The following is a 15,299-nucleotide window of genomic DNA, read 5'->3' as shown; positions in this document are numbered from 1 at the left end:
GTGTATCATAAGCAGTTATGGAGAATTTAGACGGATACGATGCGTCTCAACGTTTCTAGTTGAAATCGAATCGATTTTAATGGGTATTTTTTACATTCATTTACGTTGATTCACGCTCACAAGTATAGCACAAACACTCACATGAGGTTCTATCTTTCCAAGCACCGTGGACACGTCAATTGATATCCTCACTGTCATTGCTGCAGAAAGCAAAAAAAAAACACTTTGGTATAAGGCTCGTTGGTCTAGGGGTATGATTCTCGCTTAGGGTGCGAGAGGTCCCGGGTTCAAATCCCGGATGAGCCCTTTTGCAGATGCTTTAACAATCTCAGACAGGCAGATCTCGGGCCACTGGTCGGTGCGCCAACTGCCACCTCTTGGGCGCAGGACGAGGTGGCTGAATGGTTTAGGCGATGGACTACAAATCTATTGTGATATGCACTAGATGGTTCAATGTCGCACAAGATTTATTCATTTAGAAAACCTGCAGAATGTTGGCGCAAATCTGACTTCCACCAACAAGGATATTTATTCAACTGTCATACACTTGAAATGACATCCAGCCCCTAAAATTAATGAATTCCTCATGCTCTGCATTGGCCGGGAATCGAACCCGGGTCAACTGCTTGGAAGGCAGCTATGCTCACCACTATACCACCAATGCTATGTGCAGTTCATTAGAAACATGGAGACATCGATTCATATCTTGACCGTAATTTTGCTGGAAAGTGAAAATTCTTTGACCAATCGGATCGTTGGTATAGGTGTATGATTATGGCTTAGGTTGCGAGTGGTCCCTGGTTAAAAAATCTATCATTTTAATCGGTACCGGTTACCTTCAGATTAGTCCCGTGACACTTGTGGGGAACGTAGGGCAAAGCGGAGAACATTGTGACAAGTGGGATCACATTAGTTTGTAGCCCAAAGGTTTTGGATTCTACAAACAGAAGTTGGCACATAGATGGTTCCGACTTCAGACGAGTCCCCTGACACTTGTGGGGGACGTAGAGGAAAAGTGAGAATACCACTGTGTTCGTGAGGGTCTCCCCTTTCCAGAGAGTGGTCATACGAATTTGTAGGTCAAACGGTTCGGAAGCTACAGCTGTTTTTGTGAGAAGACCGATTATAGGTATGTCTCATGGTTTGACAAAAACCGCTCTAGGTCCACCATCTTTCACTGCAGATGCGAAGGTGTATCATAAGCAGTTATGGAGAATTTAGACGGATACGATGCGTCTCAACGTTTCTAGTTGAAATCGAATCGATTTTAATGGGTATTTTTTACATTCATTTACGTTGATTCACGCTCACAAGTATAGCACAAACACTCACATGAGGTTCTATCTTTCCAAGCACCGTGGACACGTCAATTGATATCCTCACTGTCATTGCTGCAGAAAGCAAAAAAAAAACACTTTGGTATAAGGCTCGTTGGTCTAGGGGTATGATTCTCGCTTAGGGTGCGAGAGGTCCCGGGTTCAAATCCCGGATGAGCCCTTTTGCAGATGCCTTTAACAATCTCAGACAGGCAGATCTCGGGCCACTGGTCGGTGCGCCAACTGCCACCTCTTGGGCGCAGGACGAGGTGGCTGAATGGTTTAGGCGATGGACTACAAATCTATTGTGATATGCACTAGATGGTTCAATGTCGCACAAGATTTATTCATTTAGAAAACCTGCAGAATGTTGGCGCAAATCTGACTTCCACCAACAAGGATATTTATTCAACTGTCATACACTTGAAATGACATCCAGCCCCTAAAATTAATGAATTCCTCATGCTCTGCATTGGCCGGGAATCGAACCCGGGTCAACTGCTTGGAAGGCAGCTATGCTCACCACTATACCACCAATGCTATGTGCAGTTCATTAGAAACATGGAGACATCGATTCATATCTTGACCGTAATTTTGCTGGAAAGTGAAAATTCTTTGACCAATCGGATCGTTGGTATAGGTGTATGATTATGGCTTAGGTTGCGAGTGGTCCCTGGTTAAAAAATCTATCATTTTAATCGGTACCGGTTACCTTCAGATTAGTCCCGTGACACTTGTGGGGAACGTAGGGCAAAGCGGAGAACATTGTGACAAGTGGGATCACATTAGTTTGTAGCCCAAAGGTTTTGGATTCTACAAACAGAAGTTGGCACATAGATGGTTCCGACTTCAGACGAGTCCCCTGACACTTGTGGGGGACGTAGAGGAAAAGTGAGAATACCACTGTGTTCGTGAGGGTCTCCCCTTTCCAGAGAGTGGTCATACGAATTTGTAGGTCAAACGGTTCGGAAGCTACAGCTGTTTTTGTGAGAAGACCGATTATAGGTATGTCTCATGGTTTGACAAAAACCGCTCTAGGTCCACCATCTTTCACTGCAGATGCGAAGGTGTATCATAAGCAGTTATGGAGAATTTAGACGGATACGATGCGTCTCAACGTTTCTAGTTGAAATCGAATCGATTTTAATGGGTATTTTTTACATTCATTTACGTTGATTCACGCTCACAAGTATAGCACAAACACTCACATGAGGTTCTATCTTTCCAAGCACCGTGGACACGTCAATTGATATCCTCACTGTCATTGCTGCAGAAAGCAAAAAAAAAACACTTTGGTATAAGGCTCGTTGGTCTAGGGGTATGATTCTCGCTTAGGGTGCGAGAGGTCCCGGGTTCAAATCCCGGATGAGCCCTTTTGCAGATGCTTTAACAATCTCAGACAGGCAGATCTCGGGCCACTGGTCGGTGCGCCAACTGCCACCTCTTGGGCGCAGGACGAGGTGGCTGAATGGTTTAGGCGATGGACTACAAATCTATTGTGATATGCACTAGATGGTTCAATGTCGCACAAGATTTATTCATTTAGAAAACCTGCAGAATGTTGGCGCAAATCTGACTTCCACCAACAAGGATATTTATTCAACTGTCATACACTTGAAATGACATCCAGCCCCTAAAATTAATGAATTCCTCATGCTCTGCATTGGCCGGGAATCGAACCCGGGTCAACTGCTTGGAAGGCAGCTATGCTCACCACTATACCACCAATGCTATGTGCAGTTCATTAGAAACATGGAGACATCGATTCATATCTTGACCGTAATTTTGCTGGAAAGTGAAAATTCTTTGACCAATCGGATCGTTGGTATAGGTGTATGATTATGGCTTAGGTTGCGAGTGGTCCCTGGTTAAAAAATCTATCATTTTAACTTTTACCGAACCTCAACCCCGTATCCGGGATCACCCCCCACCCCCCACACACTGATTAGCATAGCTAGCATAGCTTCACAAGTAGATAGTAGCATCTAAATATCATTAAATCACAAGTCCAAGACACCAGATGAAAGATACAGATCTTGTGAATAAAGCCACCATTTCAGATTTTTAAAATGTTTTACAGGGAAGACAAAATATGTAAATCTATTAGCTAAACACGTTAGCAAAATACACCACTATTCTAACTCCATCAGTTTCTTACTCCTTCAGGTGCTATCACCAATTCGGCTCAACTAAGATATTGATAGCCAATAACCTATAAAAAAAACCATCAGATGACAGTCTGATAACATATTCATGGTATAGGATAGTTTTTGTTAGAAAAAAGTGCATATTTCAGGTAGAAATCACAGTTTACAATTGCACCGACCATCACAAATCGACTAGAATTACTAGATAGAGCAACGTGTATGACCAATTTACTCATCATAAAACATTTCATAAAAATAGACAAAGCATAGCAATGGAAAGACCCAGTTCTTGTGATTTCAGACCATATTTCAGATTTTCTAAGCGTTTTTCAGCGAAAACACAATAAATCGATAAGTTAGCATACTACATGTGCAAACGTTACCAGAGCATCGATTCCAGCCAAAGAGCGCTATAACGTCAACATCGCCAAAAGATATTAATTTTTTCACTAACCTTCTCAGAATTCTTCCGATGACACTCCTGTAACATCATTTTACAACATACATATACAGTTTGTTCGAAAAGGTGCATATTTAGCCATACAAAACCGTGGTTACACAATAAAAATACTAGGAAATCAAGCCTCAATATGTCTGACGTCATCTATCAGAGTGATCTAGTTTAATTGAAAGCTAATCATATACTTGACTAAAAAATACAGGGTTGACAGGAATCGAAAGACAAATTAGTTCTTAATGCAACCGCTGATTTACATTTGTAAAATTATCCTTACTTTTCAATACAGGGTTCGCCAAGTGAAGCTACACCAAACAAAATGGCGAAATATGCGTTTAAAATATTTCGACAGAACAACAATTTATCATATTAAATATTGCTTACTATGAGCTGTTCTTCCATCATATTCTTGGGCAATGTATCCTTTCTATGTTATAAACGTCTTTTGGTCGATAGATGTCCTCTGTCCTTCGAAATATCCACTAACGATCGAACGGGACCCCAAAACGTGTCCAAAGTTTCAGAGTGCACAACAAAGAAATTCCTCAAAATCGCACTAAACGGATATAATTTCCTATAAAACGGTTTAAATTAACTACCTTATGATGTTTCTAAGTCCTATATCGAATTAAATTACAGACGGATACATTTCAAGTTGATAACCGAGCCTGTGAAAATGGCGTCCGGAGGTCCCTTCCTGCGTAAGGGCGAGCGTCGAAAGGGGGGCTACTCTCACTCCTTGGTCTTTTATAACCTCTGAGAGCTACGGAGAAGGCCCATTCCACTTCTCATTGGTTACTGACATCCAGGGGAAGGCGGGTGCAGTTCGTGTCGTTCCATAGGATAGACAGAGACCTTAAAAACTGATCTGAAACCAGAGCTTCGCTCTCAGACCTTTCACTGTCTGTCATGGATTTCGCTGTAGAAAGAGTTCTGGGTCACCCACAGACATCATTCCAACTTTGTATGAAACTAGAAAGTGTTTTCTTTCCAATAGAATTAATAATATGCATATTGTACGAGCAAGAATTGAGTACTAGGCAGTTTAATTTGGAGACGACAAAATGCTAATCGGAACAGCACCCCCTGTAGTCGCAAGAAGTTAACTTCTTGCGACTACAGGGGGTGCTGTTCCGAATTAGCATTTTGTCGTCTCCAAATTAAACTGCCTAGTACTCAATTCTTGCTCGTACAATATGCATATTATTAATTCTATTGGAAAGAAAACACTTTCTAGTTTCATACAAAGTTGGAATGATGTCTGTGGGTGACCCAGAACTCTTTCTACAGCGAAATCCATGACAGACAGTGAAAGGTCTGAGAGCGAAGCTCTGGTTTCAGATCAGTTTTTAAGGTCTCTGTCTATCCTATGGAACGACACGAACTGCACCCGCCTTCCCCTGGATGTCAGTAACCAATGAGAAGTGGAATGGGCCTTCTCCGTAGCTCTCAGAGGTTATAAAAGACCAAGGAGTGAGAGTAGCCCCCCTTTCGACGCTCGCCCTTACGCAGGAAGGGACCTCCGGACGCCATTTTCACAGGCTCGGTTATCAACTTGAAATGTATCCGTCTGTAATTTAATTCGATATAGGACTTAGAAACATCATAAGGTAGTTAATTTAAACCGTTTTATAGGAAATTATATCCGTTTAGTGCGATTTTGAGGAATTTCTTTGTTGTGCACTCTGAAACTTTGGACACGTTTTTGGGGTCCCGTTCGATCGTTAGTGGATATTTCGAAGGACAGAGGACATCTATCGACCAAAAGACGTTTATAACATAGAAAGGATACATTGCCCAAGAATATGATGGAAGAACAGCTCATAGTAAGCAATATTTAATATGATAAATTGTTGTTCTGTCGAAATATTTTAAACGCATATTTCGCCATTTTGTTTGGTGTAGCTTCACTTGGCGAACCCTGTATTGAAAAGTAAGGATAATTTTACAAATGTAAATCAGCGGTTGCATTAAGAACTAATTTGTCTTTCGATTCCTGTCAACCCTGTATTTTTTAGTCAAGTATATGATTAGCTTTCAATTAAACTAGATCACTCTGATAGATGACGTCAGACATATTGAGGCTTGATTTCCTAGTATTTTTATTGTGTAACCACGGTTTTGTATGGCTAAATATGCACCTTTTCGAACAAACTGTATATGTATGTTGTAAAATGATGTTACAGGAGTGTCATCGGAAGAATTCTGAGAAGGTTAGTGAAAAAATTAATATCTTTTGGCGATGTTGACGTTATAGCGCTCTTTGGCTGGAATCGATGCTCTGGTAACGTTTGCACATGTAGTATGCTAACTTATCGATTTATTGTGTTTTCGCTGAAAAACGCTTAGAAAATCTGAAATATGGTCTGAAATCACAAGAACTGGGTCTTTCCATTGCTATGCTTTGTCTATTTTTATGAAATGTTTTATGATGAGTAAATTGGTCATACACGTTGCTCTATCTAGTAATTCTAGTCGATTTGTGATGGTCGGTGCAATTGTAAACTGTGATTTCTACCTGAAATATGCACTTTTTTCTAACAAAAACTATCCTATACCATGAATATGTTATCAGACTGTCATCTGATGGTTTTTTTTATAGGTTATTGGCTATCAATATCTTAGTTGAGCCGAATTGGTGATAGCACCTGAAGGAGTAAGAAACTGATGGAGTTAGAATAGTGGTGTATTTTGCTAACGTGTTTAGCTAATAGATTTACATATTTTGTCTTCCCTGTAAAACATTTTAAAAATCTGAAATGGTGGCTTTATTCACAAGATCTGTATCTTTCATCTGGTGTCTTGGACTTGTGATTTAATGATATTTAGATGCTACTATCTACTTGTGAAGCTATGCTAGCTATGCTAATCAGTGTGTGGGGGGTGGGGGGTGATCCCGGATACGGGGTTGAGGTTCGGTAAAAGTTAAAATGATAGATTTTTTAACCAGGGACCACTCGCAACCTAAGCCATAATCATACACCTATACCAACGATCCGATTGGTCAAAGAATTTTCACTTTCCAGCAAAATTACGGTCAAGATATGAATCGATGTCTCCATGTTTCTAATGAACTGCACATAGCATTGGTGGTATAGTGGTGAGCATAGCTGCCTTCCAAGCAGTTGACCCGGGTTCGATTCCCGGCCAATGCAGAGCATGAGGAATTCATTAATTTTAGGGGCTGGATGTCATTTCAAGTGTATGACAGTTGAATAAATATCCTTGTTGGTGGAAGTCAGATTTGCGCCAACATTCTGCAGGTTTTCTAAATGAATAAATCTTGTGCGACATTGAACCATCTAGTGCATATCACAATAGATTTGTAGTCCATCGCCTAAACCATTCAGCCACCTCGTCCTGCGCCCAAGAGGTGGCAGTTGGCGCACCGACCAGTGGCCCGAGATCTGCCTGTCTGAGATTGTTAAAGCATCTGCAAAAGGGCTCATCCGGGATTTGAACCCGGGACCTCTCGCACCCTAAGCGAGAATCATACCCCTAGACCAACGAGCCTTATACCAAAGTGTTTTTTTTTTGCTTTCTGCAGCAATGACAGTGAGGATATCAATTGACGTGTCCACGGTGCTTGGAAAGATAGAACCTCATGTGAGTGTTTGTGCTATACTTGTGAGCGTGAATCAACGTAAATGAATGTAAAAAATACCCATTAAAATCGATTCGATTTCAACTAGAAACGTTGAGACGCATCGTATCCGTCTAAATTCTCCATAACTGCTTATGATACACCTTCGCATCTGCAGTGAAAGATGGTGGACCTAGAGCGGTTTTTGTCAAACCATGAGACATACCTATAATCGGTCTTCTCACAAAAACAGCTGTAGCTTCCGAACCGTTTGACCTACAAATTCGTATGACCACTCTCTGGAAAGGGGAGACCCTCACGAACACAGTGGTATTCTCACTTTTCCTCTACGTCCCCCACAAGTGTCAGGGGACTCGTCTGAAGTCGGAACCATCTATGTGCCAACTTCTGTTTGTAGAATCCAAAACCTTTGGGCTACAAACTAATGTGATCCCACTTGTCACAATGTTCTCCGCTTTGCCCTACGTTCCCCACAAGTGTCACGGGACTAATCTGAAGGTACCCGGTACCGATTAAAATGATAGATTTTTTAACCAGGGACCACTCGCAACCTAAGCCATAATCATACACCTATACCAACGATCCGATTGGTCAAAGAATTTTCACTTTCCAGCAAAATTACGGTCAAGATATGAATCGATGTCTCCATGTTTCTAATGAACTGCACATAGCATTGGTGGTATAGTGGTGAGCATAGCTGCCTTCCAAGCAGTTGACCCGGGTTCGATTCCCGGCCAATGCAGAGCATGAGGAATTCATTAATTTTAGGGGCTGGATGTCATTTCAAGTGTATGACAGTTGAATAAATATCCTTGTTGGTGGAAGTCAGATTTGCGCCAACATTCTGCAGGTTTTCTAAATGAATAAATCTTGTGCGACATTGAACCATCTAGTGCATATCACAATAGATTTGTAGTCCATCGCCTAAACCATTCAGCCACCTCGTCCTGCGCCCAAGAGGTGGCAGTTGGCGCACCGACCAGTGGCCCGAGATCTGCCTGTCTGAGATTGTTAAAGCATCTGCAAAAGGGCTCATCCGGGATTTGAACCCGGGACCTCTCGCACCCTAAGCGAGAATCATACCCCTAGACCAACGAGCCTTATACCAAAGTGTTTTTTTTTTGCTTTCTGCAGCAATGACAGTGAGGATATCAATTGACGTGTCCACGGTGCTTGGAAAGATAGAACCTCATGTGAGTGTTTGTGCTATACTTGTGAGCGTGAATCAACGTAAATGAATGTAAAAAATACCCATTAAAATCGATTCGATTTCAACTAGAAACGTTGAGACGCATCGTATCCGTCTAAATTCTCCATAACTGCTTATGATACACCTTCGCATCTGCAGTGAAAGATGGTGGACCTAGAGCGGTTTTTGTCAAACCATGAGACATACCTATAATCGGTCTTCTCACAAAAACAGCTGTAGCTTCCGAACCGTTTGACCTACAAATTCGTATGACCACTCTCTGGAAAGGGGAGACCCTCACGAACACAGTGGTATTCTCACTTTTCCTCTACGTCCCCCACAAGTGTCAGGGGACTCGTCTGAAGTCGGAACCATCTATGTGCCAACTTCTGTTTGTAGAATCCAAAACCTTTGGGCTACAAACTAATGTGATCCCACTTGTCACAATGTTCTCCGCTTTGCCCTACGTTCCCCACAAGTGTCACGGGACTAATCTGAAGGTACCCGGTACCGATTAAAATGATAGATTTTTTAACCAGGGACCACTCGCAACCTAAGCCATAATCATACACCTATACCAACGATCCGATTGGTCAAAGAATTTTCACTTTCCAGCAAAATTACGGTCAAGATATGAATCGATGTCTCCATGTTTCTAATGAACTGCACATAGCATTGGTGGTATAGTGGTGAGCATAGCTGCCTTCCAAGCAGTTGACCCGGGTTCGATTCCCGGCCAATGCAGAGCATGAGGAATTCATTAATTTTAGGGGCTGGATGTCATTTCAAGTGTATGACAGTTGAATAAATATCCTTGTTGGTGGAAGTCAGATTTGCGCCAACATTCTGCAGGTTTTCTAAATGAATAAATCTTGTGCGACATTGAACCATCTAGTGCATATCACAATAGATTTGTAGTCCATCGCCTAAACCATTCAGCCACCTCGTCCTGCGCCCAAGAGGTGGCAGTTGGCGCACCGACCAGTGGCCCGAGATCTGCCTGTCTGAGATTGTTAAAGCATCTGCAAAAGGGCTCATCCGGGATTTGAACCCGGGACCTCTCGCACCCTAAGCGAGAATCATACCCCTAGACCAACGAGCCTTATACCAAAGTGTTTTTTTTTTGCTTTCTGCAGCAATGACAGTGAGGATATCAATTGACGTGTCCACGGTGCTTGGAAAGATAGAACCTCATGTGAGTGTTTGTGCTATACTTGTGAGCGTGAATCAACGTAAATGAATGTAAAAAATACCCATTAAAATCGATTCGATTTCAACTAGAAACGTTGAGACGCATCGTATCCGTCTAAATTCTCCATAACTGCTTATGATACACCTTCGCATCTGCAGTGAAAGATGGTGGACCTAGAGCGGTTTTTGTCAAACCATGAGACATACCTATAATCGGTCTTCTCACAAAAACAGCTGTAGCTTCCGAACCGTTTGACCTACAAATTCGTATGACCACTCTCTGGAAAGGGGAGACCCTCACGAACACAGTGGTATTCTCACTTTTCCTCTACGTCCCCCACAAGTGTCAGGGGACTCGTCTGAAGTCGGAACCATCTATGTGCCAACTTCTGTTTGTAGAATCCAAAACCTTTGGGCTACAAACTAATGTGATCCCACTTGTCACAATGTTCTCCGCTTTGCCCTACGTTCCCCACAAGTGTCACGGGACTAATCTGAAGGTACCCGGTACCGATTAAAATGATAGATTTTTTAACCAGGGACCACTCGCAACCTAAGCCATAATCATACACCTATACCAACGATCCGATTGGTCAAAGAATTTTCACTTTCCAGCAAAATTACGGTCAAGATATGAATCGATGTCTCCATGTTTCTAATGAACTGCACATAGCATTGGTGGTATAGTGGTGAGCATAGCTGCCTTCCAAGCAGTTGACCCGGGTTCGATTCCCGGCCAATGCAGAGCATGAGGAATTCATTAATTTTAGGGGCTGGATGTCATTTCAAGTGTATGACAGTTGAATAAATATCCTTGTTGGTGGAAGTCAGATTTGCGCCAACATTCTGCAGGTTTTCTAAATGAATAAATCTTGTGCGACATTGAACCATCTAGTGCATATCACAATAGATTTGTAGTCCATCGCCTAAACCATTCAGCCACCTCGTCCTGCGCCCAAGAGGTGGCAGTTGGCGCACCGACCAGTGGCCCGAGATCTGCCTGTCTGAGATTGTTAAAGCATCTGCAAAAGGGCTCATCCGGGATTTGAACCCGGGACCTCTCGCACCCTAAGCGAGAATCATACCCCTAGACCAACGAGCCTTATACCAAAGTGTTTTTTTTTTGCTTTCTGCAGCAATGACAGTGAGGATATCAATTGACGTGTCCACGGTGCTTGGAAAGATAGAACCTCATGTGAGTGTTTGTGCTATACTTGTGAGCGTGAATCAACGTAAATGAATGTAAAAAATACCCATTAAAATCGATTCGATTTCAACTAGAAACGTTGAGACGCATCGTATCCGTCTAAATTCTCCATAACTGCTTATGATACACCTTCGCATCTGCAGTGAAAGATGGTGGACCTAGAGCGGTTTTTGTCAAACCATGAGACATACCTATAATCGGTCTTCTCACAAAAACAGCTGTAGCTTCCGAACCGTTTGACCTACAAATTCGTATGACCACTCTCTGGAAAGGGGAGACCCTCACGAACACAGTGGTATTCTCACTTTTCCTCTACGTCCCCCACAAGTGTCAGGGGACTCGTCTGAAGTCGGAACCATCTATGTGCCAACTTCTGTTTGTAGAATCCAAAACCTTTGGGCTACAAACTAATGTGATCCCACTTGTCACAATGTTCTCCGCTTTGCCCTACGTTCCCCACAAGTGTCACGGGACTAATCTGAAGGTACCCGGTACCGATTAAAATGATAGATTTTTTAACCAGGGACCACTCGCAACCTAAGCCATAATCATACACCTATACCAACGATCCGATTGGTCAAAGAATTTTCACTTTCCAGCAAAATTACGGTCAAGATATGAATCGATGTCTCCATGTTTCTAATGAACTGCACATAGCATTGGTGGTATAGTGGTGAGCATAGCTGCCTTCCAAGCAGTTGACCCGGGTTCGATTCCCGGCCAATGCAGAGCATGAGGAATTCATTAATTTTAGGGGCTGGATGTCATTTCAAGTGTATGACAGTTGAATAAATATCCTTGTTGGTGGAAGTCAGATTTGCGCCAACATTCTGCAGGTTTTCTAAATGAATAAATCTTGTGCGACATTGAACCATCTAGTGCATATCACAATAGATTTGTAGTCCATCGCCTAAACCATTCAGCCACCTCGTCCTGCGCCCAAGAGGTGGCAGTTGGCGCACCGACCAGTGGCCCGAGATCTGCCTGTCTGAGATTGTTAAAGCATCTGCAAAAGGGCTCATCCGGGATTTGAACCCGGGACCTCTCGCACCCTAAGCGAGAATCATACCCCTAGACCAACGAGCCTTATACCAAAGTGTTTTTTTTTTGCTTTCTGCAGCAATGACAGTGAGGATATCAATTGACGTGTCCACGGTGCTTGGAAAGATAGAACCTCATGTGAGTGTTTGTGCTATACTTGTGAGCGTGAATCAACGTAAATGAATGTAAAAAATACCCATTAAAATCGATTCGATTTCAACTAGAAACGTTGAGACGCATCGTATCCGTCTAAATTCTCCATAACTGCTTATGATACACCTTCGCATCTGCAGTGAAAGATGGTGGACCTAGAGCGGTTTTTGTCAAACCATGAGACATACCTATAATCGGTCTTCTCACAAAAACAGCTGTAGCTTCCGAACCGTTTGACCTACAAATTCGTATGACCACTCTCTGGAAAGGGGAGACCCTCACGAACACAGTGGTATTCTCACTTTTCCTCTACGTCCCCCACAAGTGTCAGGGGACTCGTCTGAAGTCGGAACCATCTATGTGCCAACTTCTGTTTGTAGAATCCAAAACCTTTGGGCTACAAACTAATGTGATCCCACTTGTCACAATGTTCTCCGCTTTGCCCTACGTTCCCCACAAGTGTCACGGGACTAATCTGAAGGTACCCGGTACCGATTAAAATGATAGATTTTTTAACCAGGGACCACTCGCAACCTAAGCCATAATCATACACCTATACCAACGATCCGATTGGTCAAAGAATTTTCACTTTCCAGCAAAATTACGGTCAAGATATGAATCGATGTCTCCATGTTTCTAATGAACTGCACATAGCATTGGTGGTATAGTGGTGAGCATAGCTGCCTTCCAAGCAGTTGACCCGGGTTCGATTCCCGGCCAATGCAGAGCATGAGGAATTCATTAATTTTAGGGGCTGGATGTCATTTCAAGTGTATGACAGTTGAATAAATATCCTTGTTGGTGGAAGTCAGATTTGCGCCAACATTCTGCAGGTTTTCTAAATGAATAAATCTTGTGCGACATTGAACCATCTAGTGCATATCACAATAGATTTGTAGTCCATCGCCTAAACCATTCAGCCACCTCGTCCTGCGCCCAAGAGGTGGCAGTTGGCGCACCGACCAGTGGCCCGAGATCTGCCTGTCTGAGATTGTTAAAGCATCTGCAAAAGGGCTCATCCGGGATTTGAACCCGGGACCTCTCGCACCCTAAGCGAGAATCATACCCCTAGACCAACGAGCCTTATACCAAAGTGTTTTTTTTTTGCTTTCTGCAGCAATGACAGTGAGGATATCAATTGACGTGTCCACGGTGCTTGGAAAGATAGAACCTCATGTGAGTGTTTGTGCTATACTTGTGAGCGTGAATCAACGTAAATGAATGTAAAAAATACCCATTAAAATCGATTCGATTTCAACTAGAAACGTTGAGACGCATCGTATCCGTCTAAATTCTCCATAACTGCTTATGATACACCTTCGCATCTGCAGTGAAAGATGGTGGACCTAGAGCGGTTTTTGTCAAACCATGAGACATACCTATAATCGGTCTTCTCACAAAAACAGCTGTAGCTTCCGAACCGTTTGACCTACAAATTCGTATGACCACTCTCTGGAAAGGGGAGACCCTCACGAACACAGTGGTATTCTCACTTTTCCTCTACGTCCCCCACAAGTGTCAGGGGACTCGTCTGAAGTCGGAACCATCTATGTGCCAACTTCTGTTTGTAGAATCCAAAACCTTTGGGCTACAAACTAATGTGATCCCACTTGTCACAATGTTCTCCGCTTTGCCCTACGTTCCCCACAAGTGTCACGGGACTAATCTGAAGGTACCCGGTACCGATTAAAATGATAGATTTTTTAACCAGGGACCACTCGCAACCTAAGCCATAATCATACACCTATACCAACGATCCGATTGGTCAAAGAATTTTCACTTTCCAGCAAAATTACGGTCAAGATATGAATCGATGTCTCCATGTTTCTAATGAACTGCACATAGCATTGGTGGTATAGTGGTGAGCATAGCTGCCTTCCAAGCAGTTGACCCGGGTTCGATTCCCGGCCAATGCAGAGCATGAGGAATTCATTAATTTTAGGGGCTGGATGTCATTTCAAGTGTATGACAGTTGAATAAATATCCTTGTTGGTGGAAGTCAGATTTGCGCCAACATTCTGCAGGTTTTCTAAATGAATAAATCTTGTGCGACATTGAACCATCTAGTGCATATCACAATAGATTTGTAGTCCATCGCCTAAACCATTCAGCCACCTCGTCCTGCGCCCAAGAGGTGGCAGTTGGCGCACCGACCAGTGGCCCGAGATCTGCCTGTCTGAGATTGTTAAAGCATCTGCAAAAGGGCTCATCCGGGATTTGAACCCGGGACCTCTCGCACCCTAAGCGAGAATCATACCCCTAGACCAACGAGCCTTATACCAAAGTGTTTTTTTTTTGCTTTCTGCAGCAATGACAGTGAGGATATCATTGACGTGTCCACGGTGCTTGGAAAGATAGAACCTCATGTGAGTGTTTGTGCTATACTTGTGAGCGTGAATCAACGTAAATGAATGTAAAAAATACCCATTAAAATCGATTCGATTTCAACTAGAAACGTTGAGACGCATCGTATCCGTCTAAATTCTCCATAACTGCTTATGATACACCTTCGCATCTGCAGTGAAAGATGGTGGACCTAGAGCGGTTTTGTCAAACCATGAGACATACCTATAATCGGTCTTCTCACAAAAACAGCTGTAGCTTCCGAACCGTTTGACCTACAAATTCGTATGACCACTCTCTGGAAAGGGGAGACCCTCACGAACACAGTGGTTTGGTCGATAGATGTCCTCTGTCCTTCGAAATATCCACTAACGATCGAACGGGACCCAAAACGTGTCCAAAGTTTCAGAGTGCACAACAAAGAAATTCCTCAAAATCGCACTAAACGGATATAATTTCCTATAAAACGGTTTAAATTAACTACCTTATGATGTTTCTAAGTCCTATATCGAATTAAATTACAGACGGATACATTTCAAGTTGATAACCGAGCCTGTGAAAATGGCGTCCGGAGGTCCCTTCCTGCGTAAGGGCGAGCGTCGAAAGGGGGGCTACTCTCACTCCTTGGTCTTTATAACCTCTGAGAGCTAC

The 15,299-nt window shown here is 42.9% G+C and overlaps 20 non-coding genes across 20 annotated transcripts; 10 read left to right on the top strand and 10 right to left on the bottom strand.

The window, feature by feature from the left end:
- Positions 1–234: 234 nt before the first annotated feature.
- On the top strand, positions 235–306 carry trnap-agg. The gene has a single exon. It is a non-coding gene; the product is annotated as a tRNA-Pro (tRNA).
- A 286-nt stretch (positions 307–592) lies between these two features.
- On the bottom strand, positions 593–664 carry trnag-ucc. The gene has a single exon. It is a non-coding gene; the product is annotated as a tRNA-Gly (tRNA).
- Positions 665–1,425: 761 nt separating this feature from the next.
- trnap-agg lies at positions 1,426–1,497 on the top strand. The gene has a single exon. It is a non-coding gene; the product is annotated as a tRNA-Pro (tRNA).
- A 287-nt stretch (positions 1,498–1,784) lies between these two features.
- Positions 1,785–1,856, bottom strand: trnag-ucc. The gene has a single exon. It is a non-coding gene; the product is annotated as a tRNA-Gly (tRNA).
- Positions 1,857–2,617: 761 nt separating this feature from the next.
- trnap-agg lies at positions 2,618–2,689 on the top strand. Its single transcript has one exon. It is a non-coding gene; the product is annotated as a tRNA-Pro (tRNA).
- A 286-nt stretch (positions 2,690–2,975) lies between these two features.
- On the bottom strand, positions 2,976–3,047 carry trnag-ucc. Its single transcript has one exon. It is a non-coding gene; the product is annotated as a tRNA-Gly (tRNA).
- A 3,956-nt stretch (positions 3,048–7,003) lies between these two features.
- Positions 7,004–7,075, top strand: trnag-ucc. The gene has a single exon. It is a non-coding gene; the product is annotated as a tRNA-Gly (tRNA).
- A 286-nt stretch (positions 7,076–7,361) lies between these two features.
- trnap-agg lies at positions 7,362–7,433 on the bottom strand. Its single transcript has one exon. It is a non-coding gene; the product is annotated as a tRNA-Pro (tRNA).
- Positions 7,434–8,194: 761 nt separating this feature from the next.
- On the top strand, positions 8,195–8,266 carry trnag-ucc. The gene has a single exon. It is a non-coding gene; the product is annotated as a tRNA-Gly (tRNA).
- Positions 8,267–8,552: 286 nt separating this feature from the next.
- Positions 8,553–8,624, bottom strand: trnap-agg. Its single transcript has one exon. It is a non-coding gene; the product is annotated as a tRNA-Pro (tRNA).
- A 761-nt stretch (positions 8,625–9,385) lies between these two features.
- On the top strand, positions 9,386–9,457 carry trnag-ucc. Its single transcript has one exon. It is a non-coding gene; the product is annotated as a tRNA-Gly (tRNA).
- Positions 9,458–9,743: 286 nt separating this feature from the next.
- Positions 9,744–9,815, bottom strand: trnap-agg. The gene has a single exon. It is a non-coding gene; the product is annotated as a tRNA-Pro (tRNA).
- A 761-nt stretch (positions 9,816–10,576) lies between these two features.
- On the top strand, positions 10,577–10,648 carry trnag-ucc. The gene has a single exon. It is a non-coding gene; the product is annotated as a tRNA-Gly (tRNA).
- Positions 10,649–10,934: 286 nt separating this feature from the next.
- On the bottom strand, positions 10,935–11,006 carry trnap-agg. Its single transcript has one exon. It is a non-coding gene; the product is annotated as a tRNA-Pro (tRNA).
- Positions 11,007–11,767: 761 nt separating this feature from the next.
- Positions 11,768–11,839, top strand: trnag-ucc. Its single transcript has one exon. It is a non-coding gene; the product is annotated as a tRNA-Gly (tRNA).
- Positions 11,840–12,125: 286 nt separating this feature from the next.
- trnap-agg lies at positions 12,126–12,197 on the bottom strand. The gene has a single exon. It is a non-coding gene; the product is annotated as a tRNA-Pro (tRNA).
- Positions 12,198–12,958: 761 nt separating this feature from the next.
- Positions 12,959–13,030, top strand: trnag-ucc. Its single transcript has one exon. It is a non-coding gene; the product is annotated as a tRNA-Gly (tRNA).
- A 286-nt stretch (positions 13,031–13,316) lies between these two features.
- On the bottom strand, positions 13,317–13,388 carry trnap-agg. The gene has a single exon. It is a non-coding gene; the product is annotated as a tRNA-Pro (tRNA).
- Positions 13,389–14,149: 761 nt separating this feature from the next.
- Positions 14,150–14,221, top strand: trnag-ucc. The gene has a single exon. It is a non-coding gene; the product is annotated as a tRNA-Gly (tRNA).
- A 286-nt stretch (positions 14,222–14,507) lies between these two features.
- On the bottom strand, positions 14,508–14,579 carry trnap-agg. The gene has a single exon. It is a non-coding gene; the product is annotated as a tRNA-Pro (tRNA).
- Positions 14,580–15,299: the final 720 nt, after the last annotated feature.

Source organism: Salvelinus namaycush, unplaced genomic scaffold (assembly GCF_016432855.1).
Source record: "Salvelinus namaycush isolate Seneca unplaced genomic scaffold, SaNama_1.0 Scaffold1061, whole genome shotgun sequence".
Lineage (NCBI taxonomy): Eukaryota > Metazoa > Chordata > Actinopteri > Salmoniformes > Salmonidae > Salvelinus > Salvelinus namaycush.
The sequence above is the reverse complement of the archived record's forward strand: the minus strand, read 5'-3'. Positions and strand labels throughout refer to the sequence as shown.